Source organism: Toxorhynchites rutilus, chromosome 3, assembly GCF_029784135.1.
Source record: "Toxorhynchites rutilus septentrionalis strain SRP chromosome 3, ASM2978413v1, whole genome shotgun sequence".
NCBI classification, from domain to species: domain Eukaryota; kingdom Metazoa; phylum Arthropoda; class Insecta; order Diptera; family Culicidae; genus Toxorhynchites; species Toxorhynchites rutilus.
Window position 1 is genome coordinate 41,485,410 of NC_073746.1, and position 12,707 is coordinate 41,498,116.

At 38.0% G+C, this 12,707-nt stretch overlaps 1 protein-coding gene across 4 annotated transcripts in view; it reads left to right on the forward strand.

Annotated features, from left to right (window-relative positions):
- The first annotated feature begins 2,092 nt into the window (after positions 1 to 2,092).
- Positions 2,093 to 12,707, forward strand: part of LOC129778241 (protein sickie) — a 475,861-nt gene continuing 465,246 nt past the window's right edge. Inside the window, exon 1 of one of the 4 annotated variants that reach the window (XM_055785016.1) lies at positions 2,093 to 3,044. The gene's annotated coding sequence lies outside the window, so the exon portion shown is untranslated. The remainder of the gene's footprint in view (positions 3,045 to 12,707) is intronic. The other 3 variants (XM_055785017.1, XM_055785018.1, XM_055785019.1) reach the window with 3 other exon arrangements.

Here is a 12,707-nt window from a genome sequence, read left to right on the forward strand (position 1 = left end):
CCCGCCTACAATTGCTTTCTGATTTATATAAATTCGAACACTCACGTTCCCGGAAATTATTTCTTTGTTCGCGATTTATATTCACAGTATATAATTTCTTCTTAGAAAAATACACCTGACGCAGACGGAGACACATACACACATCGATCCTGATACTGACTGTTCAAATCCTTTGCTCCGTCATTGAGTAAAATCTTGAGGAACGAACACCAAATCATTTTTATTTACAAAGATATACGAAACCTGCCAAAAAAAGACTTTCCAATTTTTTCAACTTTCCAAATGATTTTTACAATTTTATTAGCATATAAACCTGACGCGGGCTGAGACACTTAAATCCTGATACTGACTGTTCGAATCCGTTGCTCCGTTCGTGAGTTAAATCGTGAGGAACGGACACCAAATCATTTTTATTTATATAGATTCATCATAATAATAACCATGTTATGAGTATTTGATACAATTTAAACAAAAATCTGGCATTTCCGTAATCAAACATTATTTTTAATCATGGATAAATGGTTTTGCTGTTCCTACCTATCAGACTCAACAACTCATGAGCCGGGCCAACTTCTTTTACTTCCTTTCCGAAGGTAGATGAAACCAGAGATCCTTCGCCTCAGAAAATCCCAACGACGCCATCTGAGAAACCAGGCCGATCGGATTGTGAGGCTGTTGCGCTAACCACACCAACACTGGCGCCGTCCGTTATTTATGTTGTGTTAATTAGAAATTATGGATTTTTTCCAATATCCCGTATTCCGCCGGATAGCAAATGTTGGCTATCCGTTGGATATCCGTTGCATCTCTAGAATCAATGTTTACTTTCATAGTTTCTATGTGTAACTTACTTTATCACCAAATGGAAATTCCCCTGAATTTTGTTCTTGAAACATGAAAATGCTGAAAGTTCAAAATATGCCATAACAATACCAAATTTATGCCGCCCAAGAACATCAGGTTGAAGGAATGCGTATTTCATAAGGGAAATTGTAGTGGACTGTAATACAAAACAATCCTTACATTGCTTTTCCACATGCTCTTTTTTATCAAAAAATAAAATTGAGTTCCAAAATGTAAACTACCAATGGTTCTCCATTTTACGGTACTCATTTGTTTGAAAACTCAATAGAAATATTTATTCGAAGTAATCTATAATCCAAAAACTATTTCTGTATTGTTTATTTTTACATCTTAAAAAGTTACGTTATATCGAGGTTGCTTTATATCGAGGTTGCCTTATATCGAGGTATGACTGTATCATACTGTCATTGAGAGCATCTTAATTATATTTGATTTTGCTTCGCTCATGCACTTTATCGTTTATTTCAACTGATTCAAATTAAAACTAGAAACTTTCATTTATTCACCATTCTACGAATTCTGGCATCTACACCACACATGTTGAATTTTCTGCCCTCGGCCGAACGCAGACACAAAAAAAAACAGAAAGACACCTATCACCTCCTATCTCTTATCAATCCCATTTGGGGCAATCATCGTTTATCAAAACAAAATCCATTCGAAATACATACCCAACAACGCGTGGATAAGGGGGTGTTGAAAGCTATCACCCTTCACAATCTACCGCCTCTCAGTTAACACCCGGAGTAGGGGTGCGACAAGAGACACGCAACATTCCTTCCCTTCGGTTCGCGCCGCCCGAAAACCCAAAGTCGCGTCAAAACATCTGCTCACGACGAACCATCCGCCCTTTGTTCCGTCCACCCACATCACTGGCTGCCAGTAGGCCAGGCGATGCAACGGCATCATGACTCACCCTTTGTTTTTTTGTGAATGAAGGCTTTCTTCTGCACCATCCATCGGAAAAACTCCCCACTGGTGGTCACTACGATGGATGAATGAATGAATGAACCAATATTGTTGATTAGGGGTGGCGATGGAAGGGATGAACTCGGAGTCATTCTCATTCTGTATGCCAGTTTCCGCACCACGCAGCCGAAGCGGCGCGGGGTTTTCCGTTCCGGCAAGGACTTCAGTAAGGATCGGTACAGAGAAGGTGAAGGTTCGCTGCTTTGTGTGCGTTCTGTTTGCGAATGGTATCTTCCAACTGGAAAGTGGCGCGTTTTTCTTTGCTCCGTCAATCGAACGACGACGTGGGAGGGAGGAAAATTGTATTTATATTTTGCGTTTCCTTGAGCTCCATCCACGCGCGTCTCACGTCGCAAAGCTCGAACGTTAAGGAGCCCGTCCGTGGTGCGTACGTGTTCGAACTGTGAAATTTGTCTCCCCGGTTGCGGGCGCTCGTCAGCTCCTCCTTTCGGTTGATTATTTGATGTGCGGGTTTTCTTCGCGTCGTGATCGAAAACGAATTACGAGCGTGCGAGCGTGAATGAATGTGGAGCGTCATAAAAAAAAGGATATTTTTTCTTCCCCACTTTGCCACGAAACACATGTAGCGTGGCAGAATAGCCCCAAGGATTACCATACACTAGCCCCCAGACGGATTACTCATACCGGGAAACCGGCCGGCCGCGTCGAGACGGATGTGGATCTTGGCAGCAGCGCGACCTCATGAACAAGGATTACCTCGGTGTGTTTTGTGTGGTGGATGCATTCGTGATTCTGTTTTGTGTTCCACCTGGGTGTAGTTCCGGTTAGTGAGTGCGAAGCGAAATAACTTCGCGTGTGGAAATTTTACAATCGAAGAAGAAGTCGTCAGGTGAATCATAGTGGCGGTTTTCCTATCATACCGTCAGTTGGTGATGAAAATGGTTGCACGGAATGAGGCTTGTGGTGAAATGTGAAACCCAATGATGACAACCGTGAATTTGGAACTGTGAGAAGAGAGTTTGTGTTTCCATCAGCAGAGGATTACTAAATGGATTACAGCAGTTTTAAATCAGCAGCAGCTATCCGAAAACGAGATTCACGGAATACGATCGGATACGATTATCAGCTTTATTGGGAAAAAGCAATTAAAGTGGAAGTGTGAAAACGGAGAACCTCAAATCTACGAAAGTGACGAATTTTGAAATGGTTGTTTATCGCAGTGAGATTAGTGAGTGTGTGTTTCGGTGAAAGTAAGTTTCCCCTTTTGATGACCCAATCGGAAGATCCTGTTAACTTTTCGTCTTTGTCTCGGTGCTGGAGTGTTTGTCTGCACAGACAAATTTCATTTCGAAGTAGAACCCATTTCAGGCGCTGGAACTTAAGTTTGCTCTTCATTGGCGGGGGAATTTCCACTCCTGACGACGAGTTTCGCCCGAGGATATGTGCTCCACCGGAGCAAATTGCTTTAGATTTTCTTCGCCGGCAGTCGTCTTTTCGAGTTCAGTGGGTGGAAAACTTGCTGCAATTGTTGTTCTTTTGCACGATTGAAAGAGTTTACGCGCAACCCCCCAGGGGAAGGGGTTGCGTTGATGTGGAACTGTGGAACCTGTTCCTTTTGGAGAGTGTTGCACAAATGAAGTTTGCATGAGATGAAAGTGATAGTGGACGCTGCTGCTGCTGCTGCCGAGCTTAGATTATTTTCTGTGCCAGAGAACTTTTCCAGTTGCCCGCTTGGTACTAATAACGATAAGTGGGAAAGTCATTTGTGGGAATAGTTGTTTAAAGGGCAAATATTGGTGTCGAGTGGGCGAGATAGAAGAAGAAGTGTTCGGCTGTGATTCAGATGTTATCGTTTGATGTTTAAATAATGTAATCGGATGTGGTTGTGGATGTGGATGTGGTCTCTTCAGGTGGAAATTTATTGAGTAAGACATAATTACCAAGAGTATTAGAACATCAAGAGGATATACTTTTAGCAAGCACCTAGTAGAACAAACGTGAATTTGTTTCGCCTAAACTTACCAACATATTTGAGTCAAATGATAAATTGTTCTTTTAATGAAACGGATTCTTGCATTAATTTTTAACCATGACAAATTAATTTTAAGTCGAATTGGTACGAATAATATTTATAATATTTCAAAAACAATTCGAACATAGAAGTGGCTTGTATTGGAAACGCAGTCCACGTAAAGTTTATTTTTCGCTTCTCATAATATCTGATATCACTGAAGGAATACCAGCTTATAGTGACAGCAGAAATTACATACTCACAGTAAATACGGGATATACATTTTATCGTTATCAAAATGTCACAATCGAAAATATGTGCTCGCTAGAGCAGTGCTCTGCAATAGAAAAGATTGTGCGGTGTTCTGTGTGTGGAATATTGTAAATCTGTCTCATTTCAAGCTGATTCCATATTGATCTATAAATGAGTGAAGAGCGCGTTTATCCATTATTTTGTTTGTGCTTGTGGCATCCTTGAAGAAAATGCGAAAATTGCTCATTTTGAGTTACTTGGAGTAACTCATAATTATTATCAAAAAAGACTACATGACATGAGAGAAAATATGTCATCTTAATTTGGATGAACTTCAGTGACTCATTGAAGTTGAATCTTCAATTTAAATGTTCATTGATTTAGATCTGCATTAGCTTCAAGTATCTTTCTCATACACTCACATACACTTGAGAAGAAGATTTAGTTAGAAAGTGAGACCCCGGAATATTCAATCGGTGTTTGTAATGCTGTGTTTCCATCGAAGAAAACCAATTCTAAATGATTTTAAAACTACAAGTTTTTAGCTTTGAAATATCATATGTAGGGGAAAGGTGGTAAAGGCGGACACTTTAAGTAAACGTTGATTTTTTTCTTGAATTTCACAAAAAATATAGCTATCTCATCACAAATTGATAGTCTCTGTCTCTTTTTATAAAAAAAATCGTCTTTGAGGCAGAAATTTTTCAAAATGAACGTGTCCGGTGTCTTTGAAAAAATAACATTGAGTCGGGAAAGAGGGACACTTGGCAGTAAAGATGGACACCTGGGGTGGGAAAGATGGAGACTAACTAAAAATTCAAGTTTGTGTACTCGATAAGTTTTGGAGGTCCTTACCGCTGATTCGATAAACTGGAAGAAAAGTTATGGTAAAAACTCACGTAACGAAAAATACCCCAACAAATTACTCGATAACAATGAGAACCTAATTTTCTGCAGACGAAAATTTACATCGAGCTGCTCTTTGTAGATTACTTCTTTGTTTTCATTTACAATTTTAACAGAAAGACAGCTAGGGGTACACAGTAAGTGTCAAAGGTATTGATACAATGTTTTGTAAGTTTGTATATCATTAAAATTCAAAATAAAAATTTAATTTATCAATTATACAGGGGTTTCCGTCTTTCCCGACTTTCCCCTACATAGTTTCGACACAATGTATGTATGCTAGGGTGCGAATGAAAATGGTCATCTCGAATTTCAAAAACCGTACTCCATAGAAAAGGTACGCCACCTCGAAAAAACACCCTGTGCAAAATATCAGCTCAACCGGGTTTAAGGGAGCGCAGAGCGGTCAAAGTTTGAGTTTTTTGAAAATCGAAAAATCACCCAAGGGGGGGAGTAAAGGAAATCGGGGTTTCCGAAAAATTTGTTTTGGTGCCAAATGTCTTAAAATTGCATGAAACGTCGAGATCTAGTGTCATCCCGAAAAAAAATTGGCAAAAATCGGCATTCTGGGGCTTATTTTTTTTTTCGAGTACGAAACGAAAAGTATGGCTCCAAAACTTTTTTTTCAAAACCCTGATTTCCGGTGATTTTAACGTGACACCAGTAAATGGAGTCCGATTGAGCTAATATTTTGCATAGGGTATATTATCGTGCAAATCAACATGTCGTAGCAAGTTCCGAATGAAAAAATGAGATGCATATTTTTATTGGCATCCGAAACCATACTTTTCGATTCGTACTCCGAAAAAAAACTCCCAGAGTGCCGATTTTTGACAAAAAAAATTTTTTCGAGATGGCACTAATGCTCGAGGTTTCATGCAATTTTAAATCATTTGGCATCAAATTTTTTTTTTCGAAAACCCCGATTTCCTTTACTTCGCTTGCGCCACTCTCCCTTAAGTCCGATTGAGCTGATATTTTGCATAGAGTGTTTTTTTTTCGAGGTGGTGAACATTTTGTATAGGGTAACTTTTTGAAATTTTATGGTCGACTTGGTTGGCTATGGTTCCCATACATTCATTTGCACCCTCATTTACGCACAGTGGGTAAAAATATCGCTGGAGAAAAAATATATATTTTTAGTTTTTCTTTTTTATTATAGTGACTTTCAACACATTTCGGCTGGTTCGTCACTTTTACTTCCATTTTTGGAAGAATGTCGGGAGTGAGAATTGAACTCGTGATATCTGCGTGAGAGGTATGGATGTTACCACTACGCCAGATCGCCTCCTCATTATTCACATTATTTCAATTTGATGTTGTGGTGGTGCTGTATCGAACCGAGGGGTGACAATTCTCTTTCATCTTCCAAATATTAGGGACCAATCTTTCTTAAAACATGATGGTCAAATAAGCACAAGTTTTATGAGTTGGATTTTTATGGATACTGAAAACTAATAAATTAGCATGGCAAGTGAAGTTTATTTTCAAAATCTTGCGTTATACATTAGCCAAAAAGGAGGAACAAAGTGCATCATCGTGAGTGATTTTGGAAAGGCTGTAGCATCGCGTTAAAATTACACCTTTGGATAAGATATACATAATAGTAAAGTTACTATCTTGTTTTGGAACTTACCAGTTACATGTTTTTAGTTTGATGTGTGAATGTGAAGGAAAAAAATGTCAACGAAGATAAACCAAATCTGTTTTTTTTTTCTAGTCCACAATTGACTAAGACAATACTTTTGCCTCCGAACTAATAGCGACTCTGGTCACCCTAATCATTACGCTTTTGTGCTTCACCGGTGACTGTTTCACATCGCTCATCTTCTTTTCATATTGCGAATTTTATCGGAAAATTTGCTTATCATTCTTGTTCCCCTATGACTGAACATTTTGATGATGAAATCATATCATTTATTCAGTAGGATTTCCTCCCCTGAACTTATACAATAAAACAAATCGATTTAATGGCTAGAAACAGCATTTTACTTACCAATAATCGATTAGTATCTATTTTCAAGTACAATTCTTAATTTTCTATAAAATATGTTTAAACAATAAACGGGTTAGCGTGATTATAAAAAAGGAGTACTTGCAGCCAATGAAAGACCATGGTTGAATATGAAATGGATCATGAAAAGTTTAATAACTACAATTTTTTACTCTCCTGGCACTTGGTCCACTCTGTCTGGACAAAATATTATAAAATATTCGATCAACTTTTCAATAACTATGAATTGTCTGAAAAGCATATACATTGGGTTTTAGTATGAGTTACTTTTCCGTATTCGCTGAAGGTCAAAGGGAATAAGCTTCTGATGCGAAGGAAACCAACATTTCATTTGAAATTAATTCCATTTTCTGGTTGTCACAAAAACGCCCATTCTGACTGCATACTATTATCAGTTTTTGCTGATCAGTCAAAATAAATTTAGGCAATAGACCTGGCTATTTTCAACATATGTTTGATCTGATATAAGTAGAATGTAGGTTAAGAAATTCTTGATCGATTGCTACTATTAACTTATTGTTTTTTTTGTTAGTATAAGTAAGTCCGGTCTGTCTGAACAATGACCATTTATTGAGCAAAAACTTCCAATACATTCCGGTAACTAGGTAACTAGCGACATGCGTAACGGATGAAAAGACGAACTCATATGAGAGTGAAGGATACTCCAACCAAAGGGTTTTCTAAGTCTAAAAACGAATGTTCGGATTCAGTTTCAATACAACATATGTTTCGAGAATCGTCTCCATTAGTCCGATTAGAATTGTTTTTTTATCGACCATTCCAACTCTCATTCAACGCTTCGTCCGGAAACGATATGATTAAATATATTCTTCCAGAAAACCTTCGTGGTAACTCAAGAAGATTCTTGCTATATTTATTCCATTCTCCACTAGAACTGGAATTATCCCGAAGACACTTCTGGAAGCGCTAAAGGTGTTGAACATCGAGAAGGAATTGGCCGGCATCCAAAAGTCGGTCATCCTTAGCACCTGCGCGATTGTCCGACAATTCCTCGGTCAGGACTAAAACAGCACGAGCATGCAGATACGTGCATTCCGCAGAGCCTAGTCCCCCTTTGGCATTCAGAAGCCCGGGGGCAGGTGAAAATTCTGGCTAGGTTCGCCTAGTTAAGAAGTGAGATAAGTCTGCCAAAAACACAAAAACACAAAAACACAAAAACATAAAAACACAAAAACACAAAAACACAAAAACACAAAAACACAAAAACACAAAAACACAAAAACACAAAAACACAAAAACACAAAAACACAAAAACACAAAAACACAAAAACACAAAAACACAAAAACACAAAAACACAAAAACACAAAAACACAAAAACACAAAAACACAAAAACACAAAAACACAAAAACACAAAAACACAAAAACACAAAAACACAAAAACACAAAAACACAAAAACACAAAAACACAAAAACACAAAAACACAAAAACACAAAAACACAAAAACACAAAAACACAAAAACACAAAAACACAAAAACACAAAAACACAAAAACACAAAAACACAAAAACACAAAAACACAAAAACACAAAAACACAAAAACACAAAAACACAAAAACACAAAAACACAAAAACACAAAAACACAAAAACACAAAAACACAAAAACACAAAAACACAAAAACACAAAAACACAAAAACACAAAAACACAAAAACACAAAAACACAAAAACACAAAAACACAAAAACACAAAAACACAAAAACACAAAAACACAAAAACACAAAAACACAAAAACACAAAAACACAAAAACACAAAAACACAAAAACACAAAAACACAAAAACACAAAAACACAAAAACACAAAAACACAAAAACACAAAAACACAAAAAACACAAAAACACAAAAACACAAAAACACAAAAACACAAAAACACAAAAACACAAAAACACAAAAACACAAAAACACAAAAACACGATTTACTAAAAAAAGGCTGCATCTGAAAGGATGTTAACCATGGGCTTTTGACGTAGGACTACGTCTAACCGGAAGATATAGGGGGTGAAATGGAAATCTAGGCACTGAACAAGTAGGAAAAAATGCAAGATTTGGAACGCTTATAACTCGAGCATTTCTCAATAGATCGCAAAGGTTTTTGCATCAATTGATAGGAAATATATCTACGCATCTATCATAACGAATAACATTTCATTTTTCTTGAGATAAATAATTGAATAATTGTGAAATATCAAGCATTGTCCAAATGCACTATGTGCCCATTTTTGATTGGTCCATTTTGTGCTCCTCAAATCGTACCGACCAAAACGGGCAACCAGAGCAGCAGCGAAATAGAATGAAGCACGATTGGAAAGGAAAAAGAAAAAAAAATGAACGAAACATTGGTCGCAGTCTCACACATGCGTAATTCTCTAGCCAGCCAGTCAGCTTAAAAATCCCCGCTCCGCTGCCGTAACGATCATTCTCATCCAAACCGTACACCACATCGGTTCTCATCACAACACATCAACAAACCAACCCAAGCAGCTATGTCTGGACATGGTAAAGGAGGAAAAGTGAAGGGAAAGGCAAAATCCCGCTCGAACCGTGTTGATCTGGAATTCTCCGCAAGGGTAGCTAGGCCGAGCGCGTTAGTACCAGTGCACCAGTCCACCTAGCCGGCGTTATATAGTTTCGGCCGCCGAAGTGATCGAGTTTACTGGCAAAGCTGCTCGCGACGATAAGAAAACCCGCATTCGGAACAGAACACATTCGGTTCGGTGGACAACAGGCAACAGGCAAACGCAATCGCAAAACGGCAGCTGGTAGCAGAAAAAAAAAGTTTGTTCTTTATACAATCTGCTTTGGTGGCAAATCCAGAACAAGGCGGCATCGAGGGTGTTCGAAATGGTTTTTTTTAAAACCACGAGTACTAAGTTTTCTAAATTGGAACCATTCCATAAACCATGGCGCTTTTCAGGGCCATTAAACCTTCCAAAAAAAAAAATACAGATCAATGCTTTCTAAAACAATATCCAAAATAATAATAAAACACAAATTGATTTTTCCATAATTTGTTTGCCAGGATATGATGAGTATGTGAATTTGGCAGTTGTTCTGAGCTTATTGATGGTTGGGGACTTTCCCGATTATTCAATTTTAACCAATTCTTAAATTGTTTCCAGATTGAAAGTACAGTAATTTATATTTAGCTCGACATTTAGCTACCTGGACGGACCAGTAATGCGACATATTTAGTTGGACATTTTTGTAAACATAGAGTTCGGGGTCCAAATTATGACCCCACATTGAAAGTCGACACTGTACCAATGTCATCAGAAATGTTCAATTACAGGTTAAAATCGGCTCCAATGCGACACTGAGTGGCGCTTCGGCACGTCGCATTGAATGTAATTTACTGTACAACATGTCACAAAGCTGGATGGGAAGAAATTTTCAAACTGTGAAAGCTGTGGCGAGTGGCAAACGCAATAGCTAAACAGGTAGGTTTAACCGAACAAGATGGGGATATCGAGTGATAACAAAAACACAACACCAAAGGTTCTTTTCAGAACCACCAACATGTTCATAAAGAGTAAACAGTAAACTAATCCATTTTTCAGGTGGATAAGTAGGTATTCACGTAGGAGAAGAAAATAAAACAATATATTTAAAATATGTATTTAACAAAAGCTGTCCCCTTTGTATAGTCCTACGTCACTCCGGTTATGTCCCCGACATTACCCACCCGTCTTTTTTATAAGAAACTAGTTGACCCGGTAAACTTCATCCCGCCCAGAATGGATTTTTTGTTATGAATACTTTCAAACATTCACGTTTTTTAATAAACGACCCTTCACAATTTCCTTTTACTATAAGTTTCCTGGTACTTCTACCAAAACTGGTCTCGTCATTGTGATATTCTCGTATAATATTAACAGTTCTTGTTCAAGATTCTTCAATCACTTGCAAATAACATGTTTCTCCGTTTCATAGAATACATGTTTGATATAAAAATATAATAAAATAAAGAAAGCTCAGATCGAACAATTCTTTTCTCGAGTTTCGCGCTTACCAACACATTTGGCGATCCATTTTCATTTATATAGACATCAAACATCAAATGGACTAACAACACTTATCACGATGTAATTGTAGAACATATTGGAATTCAATTTTCCGATATTTTCCATTTTCCTTCAGTGTTTTCCGAAAAATTTCATTTGCCATGTTTGATTCGAATATGGTTGGTTGAAATATGTATGATACTTTAATGGGGCACCCTTCCCCTTCCAGAGAAGGGAGGGTTATCATACCATCATAGGAATATTTATTGTACTGTAAAATCCTCGCATTCCAATTTTATAAATTTGTTTTGTGTTTTTTCACTTTTCAAATCAAAGTTAAACGAAAACACGTCCGGAATCATTTAGTAACAACTAGTATTTCTTAAAACTGTTTATGGTGAAATCTATATGTATAGTACATAAATAGTAAAATGTGATATAATTTGCACGAAACTGGAGTACCCTAAAAAGTGAAACCTCTCTGAGTAATAGAAATGAACATTGATGGTTTAATTTATATCATTTATGTTGTATACACAGTCATAGAACACAGATTTCATGGTTTCCAGAATGTTCGTTCGAAAAGCAAAGTAAATTGTTTGAATTACATAGTTCGTTTCCTTAAATTTTCATTACCATTTGGTTTACATTTCTGGAATAACATACTGCGGAGAGTGCCAAAATGAGCAAATAAAATGAAAATGTGCTTCATAACAATTATTCCACCCTACGTAACGTTCCAAACCGTTCTTTCAGGTGCAAGCAGGCCCACCCTTTCTTTTACATATAATTTATTACGGCCCGGTTTGTTCATCAACACTACCGCCCAAGCAAGGTATAAATTGCTCACTTTCCCGTGCAATGGAGTCCTCTTCCTCCCCCGTTCCGGGACCAATGTGTGCAAGAGTTCAAAAGGGGTGGAACAGCATTTTAGCACCGGCAACTTTTATACTTTTTACCTACCCGGTAACAAACAACATTTTAACTCCCACAGCTATTACCTTTCGCTGCTGCCCCTCGCTGCAGGCGGCAATACTAAATCCCAAATTACACGAAACGGTTGCACAACAACCGACGCTGGAAAACTATTTCCCAAACCGCTGCTATTTCCGCCAAACAGCGCCACAAAAAGGCAGAATCTCTCCTTTTGGCATGATTAAATATTTCATTTCCTTGTATCCATTCGGAGGAGCAACCAGAAACACAGAAAAAGTCGAAAGATTCCACCGACTAAATAATGGGAACAGCAATAATTGGAGCCTTCCGCAGCAAATTGCACTCGGAAGTGGGCTTTCCTGAACTTTCAAATCGGTTGATAGCACGTTAGAGGGCGGTAAATCATTTTCCGCCGATGGCTTCTGAGGGGCAGCGGATTTGTTACACCTGTCGATGCGCGTGGTGCGGAGAGAAAGTTTTGTAGTGCACTTGATTTTGGGGGTTTTCGTTAATAGATTTGTTTATGGTTGCACAAGGACTTTTTTTTCTCGTTGTAATAAACAAATCCAGACCAGTCGTAATCGGTAGAAAGGGAAGGAATGCTCGAAACCCCAGCAAAACTTTCAACATTACGTGAGCGCATTATCAAGGAAGACAATCTCGAATCGAGGGGAACCTTTCCCCCGTCCCAAGCAGGGAAAGAACTGTGATCACACTGCGGGTAATGGTAGCGAAATGTAGTCTGAGGAAGAGAGAGTTGATGATGTACTG